The sequence below is a fragment of the Mus pahari genome, chromosome 3 (assembly GCF_900095145.1).
Source record: "Mus pahari chromosome 3, PAHARI_EIJ_v1.1, whole genome shotgun sequence".
NCBI classification, from domain to species: Eukaryota; Metazoa; Chordata; class Mammalia; order Rodentia; family Muridae; genus Mus; species Mus pahari.
Genome location: NC_034592.1, coordinates 50,192,475 through 50,205,575, shown reverse-complemented (window position 1 = coordinate 50,205,575; position 13,101 = coordinate 50,192,475).

The window sequence follows — 13,101 nt, the reverse complement described above, 5'->3', positions numbered from 1 at the left end:
AGAGAGAGAGAGAGAGAGAGAGAGAGAGAGAGAGAGAGAGAGAGAGAGAGAGAAGGGAACAGGCCAGCTAGGAACAGGAAGAGAAGGGGAGGGAGAAGGCAGAAAGAGAGGGAGAGAAAGAGGCTGGGGATGGGTTGGAGAGAGAAAGAGAGGCCTAACAGTTCTTTTATAGCAAGCCAAGTGCTTACCTGGCTGTTGCTAGGTAACCACTGGGCAGAGCCTAGAAGAAATGCTAGCATGCCTCCATTTTGGTTTAATTTAAAAACAAGAAACTAGAAAGAGGTGATGGTGAATCTGGAATAGGGTAGTCCTGATCTTTAGCTGCTTCCTGATGTAAAATCCTTTCTTTTTTCTCACCTTGCACTCTTTAAAAAGACTAGGTACATCTTCGTCTGTTGAGGCTAGACCAGGCAGCCCAGTTAAGGAAAGTATTCAAAGGCACCAGTGTAGTCAGGGACAGCCCCTGAGCGCACTTCAGAAGCCCCACATGAATACCCAGCTACACTGTTGTTACATATATGCAGAGGGTCTCCACAAACCCCTATGGGTCTAGGTTAGTTGATTCTGTAAATTTTCTTGTGGGGTCCTTAACTCCTCTGGCTCTGTCAATAGTTTCTCTCTTCTTCCATAGGATTCCCCAAGCTCCACTTAGTGTTTGGCTGTGGGTCTCTGCATCAGTTTTCATCAATTTCTGGGTGAAGTCTCTGTGATGACAGTTATGCTAGACTCTTCTCTAGAACTATAGAAAAATGTCATTAACAGTGTCAGGGCTTGGTTCTCTCTCATGGCGTGGGTCTCAAGTTGAACCAACCATTGGTTGGCTCTATCTTCAAATTCTGCTCCATCTTTTACCCTTGTACAAATTGTGGTACTAAGTTTTATTGCTGGGTTGGTGTTCTAATCCCTCCATTGGAAATCTTGCTTGGTTATAGGTGATGGCTGGTATTCAAGTTCCATATTCCTTATTGCTTGGAGTCTTATCTAGGATCACCTTCATAGATTCCCAGTTTCCATTGCTTTAGGTTTTAAGCTTGTCCCAGAGATACTCCACCCTCCAGTTCAGTTGCCTCACAGTATTCTCTCCCTCCCTCCTCCCTATACCTAATTCCTCCTGTTTCCATCCCTACCTCTATACCTAACTCATCTGGTTCCCTTCCATTATCTACTTCAAAAGTCTTTTCTTTTTCCCCTTCTCAGTGAGAGTCAACCTTTCTCTTTGATACTTAGCTTCTTTAGGTCTGTGGATTTCACCTTGGTTATTTTGCACTTTATGACTAATATCCATTTATGAGTGAGTACATTTCATGTTTGTTTTTCTGAGTCTGGGTTATCTCATGGTTGAACTTTTCTAGTTCCATATATTTGTCTAAAATTTTCATTATGCCATTGTTATTATTGGCTGAGTACTTCTCCATTGTTTAAATGTAGCACATTTTGTTTTATCCATTTTTCAGTTGAGGGACATCTAGGTTGTTTCCAGTTTCTGGCTATTATGAATATAGCTGCTATAAACATATTTGATCAAGTGTTCCTGTAGTATCGTGGGGATTCTTTGGGATATATTCCCAGGATTGGTATAGCTGAGACTTGAGATAGAGCTATTCCAAAATCTCTGAGAAACTGCTATATTGCTATATTGATTCTCAAGGTGTGTGTACAATTTTGCACTCCCTTCAGCAATGGAGGTGTGCCCTTTTTTCTTCATATCCTCACTAGCATGAGCTGTCACTTGAGTTTTTTAATGTTAGCCATTTTAATGGATGTAAGATGTAATCTCAGAGTTGCCTTGATTTGCATTTCCCTGAGGACTAAGGATGTTAAACATTTCTTTAAATGTTTCTTGACCATTAGAGATTCCTCTGTCAAAAATTCTCTGTTTAGCTCTGTACCTATTTTTTTAACTGAGTTACTTGGTTTGTTGATATCTGTTTTCTTGAGTTCTTTATATATTTTGTATATCAGCCACCTGTCAGGTGTAGGGTTGATGAAGATATTTGCCCAATCTGTAGGCTGCAGGGCTGTGGGTGTAGGGGAAGAGGGGAGTAGGAGAGAGATGCTTTCTATGTGGCCCCTGCTGGGCATCTGGCTGTGTGAAGCTACTGACCCCACATGGCAGGTGGTGGACAAGGGACAGTCCCTGATACCAGGTTCTCAGTCTCTGGCATCCCACACTGGATACAGTGGAGGTGCTAAGAACAGAATAGGGGTACCGGGGTGGCACTCAGTCCTGGAGTTAGGGAAAGAGAGGACAGGAGGAAAGAGGGGCACTGGGTGGTTCCCACACAGGCAAGAGTCCTTAGTCCGGGCCTTTATGATCAGAGACAGTCTATGGTTTTAGAGCTTTATTGTAGAAAGGCAGGGAGAAAGGAGAGAAGGTGAAAAGTGAGAAAGACTGGCCATGGCCACATGGAGAGAGGGGGAAGGGAAAGAGAGAAAAGAGCTAGAGAGTAAGAAAGGTGAAAGCTTAGAGAGAGAAAGGTAAAAGCTTAGAGAGCAAAGAGGGGCCAAACAGCCCCTCTTATGCTTTGGTATTTTTCTGTTGCTAGGTAACTGTGGGGAGGAGTCTAGCCAGAAGGCCAGAAGCTAGGGACTTAGTCTATGTGACTAAAAGCCGCATGCCTCTCCTGTGGAGGCTGTTGGGGTGGTAACTTCGACAGGAGCCAGGGGTCCAGGAGATATGATCGAACACCTACTGTCCATGTAGGTGGAAATTACCACCCATCAGGTCCCACCGGGGTTCAAGACCTAGCTTGACTGGAGACAAGGGTGTCTGTGCATAGCCCATTGCCCCACAGTAGGCTGCCATTTTGTCCTTTTGACCACATTCTTTGCGTTTGAGTATTAGTTTAATAAGGTCCTATTTACTAAGTGGTAGCCTTAGTGCCTGAGCTGTCCCTTTGTTCAGGAGTTTCTCTCCTGTTCCACTCTGTTCAAGGCTGTGCTTCACGTTCATTTCTGTCATATTTAATGTATCTGTTTTTATGTTGAGGTCTTCAATCTTTGACTTGGGATTTGTGCAGGGTGATAGATATGGATCTATTTGCTCTCTTCTACGTGCAGACTTCCAGTTAGACCACCACCATTGGTTGAAGATGCTTTCTTTTATCCGTTCTTCATCAAAAATCAAGTGCTCATAGGTGTTTGGATTTACTCCATGGTCTTGGATTTGATTCCTTTGATTATCTTGTCTGTTTTTAATGCCTGTGCCTTGTGGTTTTTATTATTATTGTTCTGTAGTACAACTTGGAAATCAGGGATGTTGATACCTACCAAAGTAATTGTTTTAGCTATCCTGGAACGTTTGTTTTTCTTTTTTTTTTTAAAATTTATTTATTATTATTTTCTTTATTTACATTTCATTTTTAATTTATTTTTATTATTATTATTATTTTCTTTATTTACATTTCAAATGCTATCCCGAAAGTTCCCTATACCCTTCCCCTGCCCCTGCTCTCCTACCCACCCACTCCCACTACTTGGCTCAGGCCTTCCCCTGTGCTGGGTCATATAAAGTTTGCAAGACCAAGGGGCCTCTCTTCCCAGTGATGGCCGATTAGGCCATCTTCTGCTACATATGCAGCTAGAGACACGAGCTCAGGGGGTACTGGTTAGTTCATATTGTTGTTGCACCTACAGGGTTGCAGTCCCCTTCAGGTCCTTGGGTACTTTCTCTAGCTCCACCATTAGGGATCCTGTGTTCCATCCAATAGCTGGCTGTGAGCATCCACTTCGGTTTTTCTACATGAAGCTGAATACTGTTCTTTCAACCTACATGCACTTTGATAGAGTCCAAATCCATTCAATTATTACAAGACTTTTGTTCCTAAACTTGAAACTCACTCTTTCTTTTCCTATATGAATGCCCTATAAATATATTGCATTTGCCATAGCTAAAGTTATACTTGTACGCCAGGCCTGTGTCTGTATCAGATCTTTCATTTATATTGCAAAATTCTTTTTCCTCCCTGAAGCACCCTTCTTTGTGCTCTTCAAGACACACTTGAGCTGAGTACCACAAAGTGCTTCCTTGTTCTCCAGCTCCTCACTGAATCCAGCTATTCCATAAACATACGCTGTATATTAGAGGCAGGACAGACTTGAAATGTGAATACTGTTGCTTCAGTGTAACCTTAGAGTGGTCGACAGAAGCTGGCTCTGTCCCTTGACATAGGGACACAATACTTGCTAGGTAGTTTTTCTGAGCAAATATTCTAGAATCTTATGATCAATGGGGGTATAGATTTTGACAAGTTCTGTAATTACCTTCTCTTTAATCTCTAAGGAAACTACTGTGGATGGTACGTTTCCCTGTCCCTAATGGTCTTCTTAGTTTCTTTTTGATAAGAATGCATTTTCAGTATGTGTTTACAGATTAAGTATGTGATCACATATATGTCAGATTGGGAGTGTGGATGTAATAAAAAATATTGTCCTCAATTTTGAAGACTCAATGACTCATTTGAACCTAACACTAGTGTGTGGAAAAAATGGATTGTTAAGAATGATGTGTTAGCTGGATCTTATCAATGTGGTACAAACATATCCAGGAAGGGGAAACTTTAATTGAGAGAATGCCCTTGTAAGACTACCCTGAAGACAATTCTTGATTAATGGTTGATATAAGATGGCCTAGCCCACTGTGGATGGGGCTACCACAGGAAATGTTATCCTAGGCTGTGTAAGAAAGCAGGCCAAACAAGCCACAAGGAACAGAGTAGTAACCAGAATCCCTTCATGCCCTGTGGCACAGTTATGGCCCTCTTGTTCCTGCTGTGAGTCCCTGACTTAGCTTCACCCGATGATGAGCTGTATGTCATATTAAACTTTTCTTCTACAAATTGCTTTTGATCATGGTGGGTTTGTTGTTTGTTTGTTTCATTCTGCTTTGCTTTGTTTTTTTGATCACAGGAATAAAAACCAAACTGGAATAGAAATTGGCACAAGGTTCATGGGACGTTCCTTTGACAGACCTGATCATATTTTGGGAAGGATGGTGGGATGACTTTGGAATGCTTGGCTGGGACTCCATTGAGCACTCAAGAGTTTATAGAGCTGGTGTGAGCACTTGACTAGTAAGAATGCTGAAAGAGATCTAGATGATGGATAACTGACTTATGAAGTTTCAGACAGAAGCATAGACTGTGGTGACATTTATGTGATACTTTGAATTAAGACTATGTAGCATTTAGTCATCTGGATCTGAAGAACTAATTGTGATTTAACAAGAGAGCAACACCATAAGTGAAACCTTTGCTACATGGGAATGGCTGGTCTGGTTAGGTGGTGCCAATAAATTATCAGTGATTAAAGACACTAGCATTATCAATGTTAGGCCTTTTCTGAATATTTCCTCTATGTCAGAACACAGAAGCGGTGGTCCAAGAATACCAAAGCTGAATATCATTCAGACAATTAACTTAGTATATGTAAGCATCTTCCATATCAGTAATGATTTTGAAGGTATGAAGTTGTCATGAACATAAGCTGAGGATGACATGGTGAGAAGCCAGGACAGGTCATTAGTGAAGCAGCAGCCTCAGTTGCAGCGGATCCTGCAGAACTGAAGAAGTCGTGGGGTAAATCTGACGCACAATGGTAGATCAGGAGAGGCCATTGACGAAGATGTAGCTACAGTTGCACTAAATCCTAAATTTCAGGATTGATGGAGTCATTGAAAGAGACAGAAGCTTGACACTATACAACAGGATTAGAGTCCCTAAGAAAGGCTAGGAAGCGTGGATGAAGGTGGTCTGTAGACATCACAGCATACTGGACATCAGAATCATAGAGCATCTTGCAAAGGCAATAGTAGCTATGGAGTAGAGCTCTCCTGAGCCTATGAAACAAGCTGTGTGTGCAGTATATGGCAGAGCTAGAGAAGCGGTGCTGCTACATTTTTTTGGAGTTCAGATGATTGAATTGTGACTGAGCTCCAGATGTTGAGCACTGGACCTTTTTTCCTTTTACATTATTTTTACTATTATTATTATCGTTGTTGTTGCTGTTGTTTTATGTCTTCATTTACATTCTGCTCACTGCATCCCCAGTCACCCCCTTCCACAATCATTTACCCCATCCCCCCTCCGCTCCTCCTCTGATGTACCTGGGTAACCACTCTCCATGGTACATCATGTATGTGAGGCTAGATGCAGCCTTTCCCACTGAGGCCAGACAAGGCATCCCATCTAGAAGAACATATCCCACATACAGGCAACAGCTTTTGGGATGGTCACACTCCAGTTGTTTGGGACCCACATGAAGGTCAAGCTGCTTATCTGCTACATATATGGCCTAGGTCCAGCCCATATATGTTCTTTGGTTGGTGGTTTAGTCTCTGAGAGCCCCAAGGGTCAAGGTTAGTTGACTCTGTTGGTCTTCCTATGGAGTTTGTATCTGCTTAACCTGTCTACAAGAAATGCAGGGACAGGGGGAAGGAGCATAGATTGAGGGAATGGCCAACCAATAATGGGCCTAACTTGAGCCCCATCCCATTGACAAGCACCGATCTCTGAACTATTAATGATACTCTGTTATGCTTGCAGGAAAGAGTCTAGTATGACTATCCTCTGAGAGGCTCCACCTGGCAGCTGATTCAAACACCCACGGCCAACCCATTGATGGAGCCTGGCGACTCTTAGGGAAGAATAAGAGGAATGATTATAGCCTCTAAGGGGATAGGAGCCCTGAACTTTTATACCATTAAATCTTGATCTTGCTTTGATTTGATTGTGACTGTGCCCCAGTAGTTCCCTCACTTAGTAAATAAGTTATTTAAGTGTATTGTTGTTGCTGCTGTTGTTTTAATGTTGAAAGACAATAGAGTTTTTAAAAGATATTGGGTTTTTTAAAAAGAACTTGGCAATTACACCACAGTACAAACGGTTATATTGGATAACCTCACAAACATGATTCCATAAAACTTGAGTCCTTCATTAAGACCACATGTCATAAAGATTGGCGAAGAGGACAAGGTTATAAAGTCCTACCTTTCATTACTGCTTTACTCTCAACATCTAGAAAATATCATCAACCTAGATGCCAAACAAATGAGGACTCAATAATGAAACTGTGGTACATATACACAATGTATCATGGTTCAGCTATAAAAAGTGGCCCATTGAAACTAGCAGGTAAATGGATGAAACTGGCAAAAATTACATTGAAGAGTGCCATTAGTTTAGCTTTACATAGCCACAGTAACATGCAAAAGAAGTGCTGGGTGTGTTCCAATTTAACATCAGCACGATGTGAGGGGAAGACATCTTGATCCAGAATGTAACAAAAGTTATCTTTCCTGGTTCTTTACAAAAGTTCATTGGGGTTCATAGGGCATGAGATACTCAGTCCAACATGTTGGTCAAGTCAATTGAATAGGTCTAGGGGTAAAAATAAAAAACCCTAGAGACCTATTCTGCATGTTCTTTCACATAGGAGGGTCATAGCTTCAAATATTTTCTTTTGTATGTTTAACATGGAATACGTATGGTAAACTAGAAGTGGGCCATTGGTGTAGAGATTGAATTCATGGAGAAGGGTAGTAGAATATAAGTGAAAAGAAAGTAGAGACGGGGCATACTGGAGGCAGAAGAGTTCAACAGGTACTGGGGTGATAAGGATCTGGAATTGAGGTGTCAGAGGAACCAAATGAAGTATTTATGAGGAAGCTAGCTAGAATATGTAAATCAAAAGTAATAAAGGATAGCAAGAGGGGTTGGAATGTAAAACGACAGCAGAAGATACAGGGAATGAAAGGCCTGAGCAGAGATAGTGATGGGAGTGATAAAAAGCAAGGGTTCATAATGGATTAACCAAAACTAAGGATGTCTAGAGAAGCTTTATGAAACCCCACTAGTTCGCAAGACAATTAAAATTACAATTATTTTCTTCAAGGGGAACTTTGAGTAGAAGCAAACAACACTGATGCCAAAAGACACTAATTAGAAGATCTCAGTGCTAAGGGTAGGTTTCCTCCCTACAAGCTGTTAGTTGGATAGGCATCACAAACAGTAAGGGCCGTTGTTGTTCTTGGTTGTCTAACATAACTAGGCAGTAACACATCATTGCTGAAGATAACACATAGTTTGCAAGACACAGAAATGAGCTTGGAGCTGAGCACACAACCCCCTGCCCCTTGGAATGGAAGCTCTTGTGCTGGTTAATGCTGAGATCCCATTTCTGTTCAAAATGCTGAGAAGTCATGATTATCTTTTGCTCAGCAATAGACAGACATGCCTATCCCTTCATAAAGTCTCAGGGAACATTGCAGAAGAGGGGATGGAAAGAATGTGAGTACTGGAGTATGGGGAGGAGAGCTGTGAAACATTGTCTTCTGAACATCACATGGCTGTGGAGCATATGGACTCAGAGAAGTTGTGTTTCCGGACATAAGACCTGCACAAGATCAAGTCAGTTACAAACTTCAGCATGGAGAGGGGACGAGTTCCCAAGGTCCTAGCTCAGGAACTGTGGTAGTTGATCAATGCTGAAAAGAACACATGTTTCTTTAGGGGTATTAGAAATAGTGGGTAGCACTTATTGGACTCAGGCGCTTAAAACTGTAGTCAAACTATTATAAAAGGAAGAGGAGAATTTTTGAACGGAGATGTGATAGTGTCTTGGGAGGAGTTGAAGGGAAGAATGAGGAAGAGTTATGATCATGATACACGGAGAAATGACTCAACAGTTAAGACCACTGGTTGCTCTTCCAGAGCACTGGCGTTCACTACTTATTCATTTATTGAAGGAAGCACATTGTGCATAGTTCCCGTGTTACAGGTTATGAATTAACTGTTTGCTTCCCTACAAATGTATTAAGTTTATATCTAAATGTCAGTCTGGAGGGAGGGATTCTAGGAGGGAATTAGATCATGAAGGAAAACCATTGAAGAGAGGTCACAGAGCTATCTTGCTTTCTCTGCAGTGCGGTAATGTAATGAGAGTCTGGCATTTTACTACAAGCTCCGTGCAGGCTTTCACCAGACCCTGGCCATACTCACCTGCTCCACAGATTATTTTTAGTGTCTAGAACTGTGGCACATGACCACATTTTTCTTTGGTCTAAGATATTTTGCATAAGCAGCTCATGGTAAGCTATCAAGCACAAACCTAAACACTCGGAATAATAATTAAGACTACGGATATGGTTTATTCACTCCCCAAACTCACATACTAGTTTACAGCTACAACCGGACAAACAAACAAGAAATATCTGAGTTCTCTGCATAAGAAAACAGCAGAGCAAGAATACAGGAAAGTGCTACAAGCGTTGGAGGGAAGGAGTTGAGTGAGTAGGAGGCTATTACAAGGTAGAGATGATATTACTGATGATATTATGATATTATTAGGACACTAGGAGCCATTTCTGAGGTTTCGCCTGGGTGGGGACTGGATATGTCCAGAATCTGAAGCATTTGCATAATAAAAGATGTCGCCTTGAATTGTGGGAGGAGTCACAGATCTTTGAAAGGTCATTTCTGTTCTGAGTTTTGACTCTTATGGCACTGGGTGATGGGGTGGAAGATGGTGCAGTAACATTTTGAGAAAGATGACAAAGGTTTGATGCCAATTTAAAAAAAAAAAAAATGAGTGCCTTGTTCAAGTGAAGTGACAGTGATCTCTTTGAGAGCCCCTGTGTCAAGCGTATCTAGACCTATCAGTAAGTTAGTCATGAGTAGGTGGAAAGCGAAAGATAATCTATAAAGGAAATTTAATTCAGCAACATGGCTCTTCTGGCTGGAATACAGACACACCTTTAATCCCAGGAGGCAGAAGCAAATAGATTTCCGAGTTCAAGGTCAGCCTGGTACAAAGCAAGTTTCAGGTAAAGAAAAGCTTAGGTTCCAGGTGTAGCGGTACACTTTTAATCCCAGCACTCAGGAGACAGAGGCATGTAGATCTCCTCGTTATAACCAGCCAACGTGATTGAGTCAGTAAGTTGAGAGGCAGTGCAGTGCAGTGGAGTTTTTGGCAATTCAGTTTGTGGAGAGGAGGCAGATTTACCAGAACAGTTTTACAGAAAGGTTGTAGCCAGAACAGGCTAGACACAGACAAAGACAGAACAAGATAGAGATGATGAAGGAGCCAGAAGATTAGAACTGATTGTTCCAGCTAGTTTGAGGTCAAGCAGAACAATTCAGTCAGAAGCTGAGCAAAGGCAGTCTGAATCAGCTTGGAGAGGCTTTTGAGCCCTAACAGCTGAGTTGGACCAGCCAGCCAGAATTCACAAAGAGCTAGGAGGGGTGAGCTTGTTAAGCTGTAAGCACTGGAGATGACAATTGCATCAGGTGAATAAAAATTACTTGTACAATAACCAAAGTCTAACTTGTTGCATTGTAAAGAAATGTACACACGTGCTTTGTTACTAAAATGATAATCAAGTTAATTGAAACTATTTTATTGTGTGCCTGTTTTATATATATATATATATATATATATATATATATATATATATATATATACACACATATATTTATTCAAGGATTGGGAGGGGAATTGAAAAGGAGATTGGCAGATGGGATCTGAGACTGGCAGTTGCTATAGACATTTCCCTTTCTGTTTGCTCCTCTTTGCTTATACATACATATCCATTGTTGGTTCTTTTGCCATGTTAAATTGAGAAGAATGCTCAATAAGATTCCCAATGTTAGTCTCTAGTTATTTAGGACATCTCCCTGACTACACTTTCCTCTGCACCTCATGAGAGTATTCCTTCTTTCTCTTTTGCTTTACCTTACTCAATATTTAGCCTTTGTTTAGGTATTATTCTAACATAGGTATTGCATATAAAACCATAGTACTAACTTTATTCATGTAATCTTGAGTAGGCTGGAGTAGTCATTTGGGAAGTGGGTACATCAATTTATAAAATGCTTACATGATATACCAAAGTGCTATGGGGCATATTGTTGATGATTGATATGGGAGGACCTACATCACTGTGGGCAGTGGCACTTCTTGGCTGGGAATCCTAGGTGCTATATAAAAAGAATTAACTGAGCCAACCATGAGTAACAGACGAGTAAGCAGCACTACTTCGTGGTTTCTGTTTCAATTCCTGCCTCCAGGTCACTGCCTTGAGTTCCTGCCCAGACATCTTTTGATGAGAGACTGACATGTGGAACTGTACAATGAAATACCTTGTCCCCCACTCTTAAAATTGATTTTGGTCATGGAATTTTATCGCAGCAATAGGAACACAAACTAAGACCTCCACCTTTATGGATTTTTGTTGCAATTAACAATTAGTGGGGACTTCAGTCTTGGTAGAGGGCTACAGAGCAGACCTGCTGACAGTTCCATCTTGTCATTCAGTGTGAAGAATGTGACACTTCTTCAAACATGCAGATACCAAGGAAGTCAAGTATAGAATGTTATTTTGGTATGTATGGAGAGAGAGAGAGAGAGAGAGAGAGAGAGAGAGAGAGAGCGAGCGAGCAAGAGCTTTCAGAGAGCAGCTTATAATTCCTCTTATGACACAAAGCAAAAATAATGAAAAAAAATCCTTAGAACACGGTGATGACTCTTACCAAATTTTCTGATAAAATTACAGAATCACCATTTTCTTTGAGGAATTGGTACAGAATTTCATTTCAGTTGTAGACAAATGTTTTTAGGTAAGACAGTATTTTACCTTACAATCACACAATGTCAAGCTAAAGCCATTGTTCTAAAGGAACTGAACCTTCTGCCACTTCAACAGCCCCTGAGTGCTGACTGTTGGTTCATTTTTCTTTTCAACTGATGAGCTAGTGACAAGATAGAAATTCACAGGAAAAGAATTATCTTTGACAATAGGATGTTGAACAGTTGACCTTGGAAATGCTAAAGCAACAGGTGAATCATTGTCCTCACTGCAACTGGATCTGAGCCAGAGTTGCCATTACACACATGGACTCCACTGCTAATTTGTAAGATTCCACATATGATGATTATTTTGAAGAAAACTTATGTCATTTGTTATTGAAAGCATTGCATGCTGAATTATATCTCTGAGCTGTATGATTGTTTAAGATATTAATAGTGATTTCTGAGAAATAATTTAGAAAAACTAAAATGTGCATGTGTATACATAGATGTATGTGTCTCTCTGCATTTGATATGTGCATGCATGTGTGTGTGTGTGCGTGCGTGTGTGTGTTGGTTAATGTATGAATCAACAGGCTTTAGGTGGAGTGAATTCTTTTTATGAACAGGTTAATGGATCTCCAGATTTTATTTCTACTTAATGCTGCAAAGCTTAGTACACATTTTTCAAAGTGATCCACTTCCCTTCCACTGTCATTTTCTGGAAGAAAATTAGATTGTACTTTAAACCTTTTCCTTCTTCAGTTTCTCCAGCCCCTTTGTGGAGAATACACTGTTTACATTTTTCTCCAGGCCCTATGCACTTACTCATCTTTGCATTATGTATGATTTAGACACCACATTTGTCATCCACAATCCATCTCTTGTTTTTATTCCTTTAAATATTATTAGTGAAGATTGCCGTACCAGAACCACATGCATGACCTTGGGAATTTAGTGAAATGTTGGGTCAATTCTATTGGAGCCCACCTAATCTGATCTTTATTTCCTCTTACTTTATAAGCTTAGTGAATTTACTTCACTATTATCAAGAATACGGAGCCAGTGAAATGGCTCAGTGAGAAAAGGCACTAAGCCTGGGAACCCAAGTCTGGTCCCTGAGACTCACAGAGTGGAAGAAAAGAACAGTCTCCTAAAAATTGTTATGTGACCTCCACACACATTCATACACAAGTAAAATCTGTAATAAAATAGGACCACATATTAGCATGATGTGACTTTGTTAAAGAAGGCTAGGCTCTACTCACATGCCAGCGTGACTGAGAATCTCCTAATGCCTAACATGTCAGTTTTCATAGATAATGTTTTGGGCCAATCACTGAATTGTTTATTGTATTCCTTCTGCATGAGTGTGGCATATGTGCATACAATATATGCACATGTATGAGTTTGTAGAGGTCAGAGGTTGATGAGACCTGTCCTGCTTTATTATTCACCACCTCATTTTTTTTTATTTTCTTTATTTACATTTCAAATGCTATCCAGAAAGTTCCCTATACACCCTTGCCCCTGCTCCCT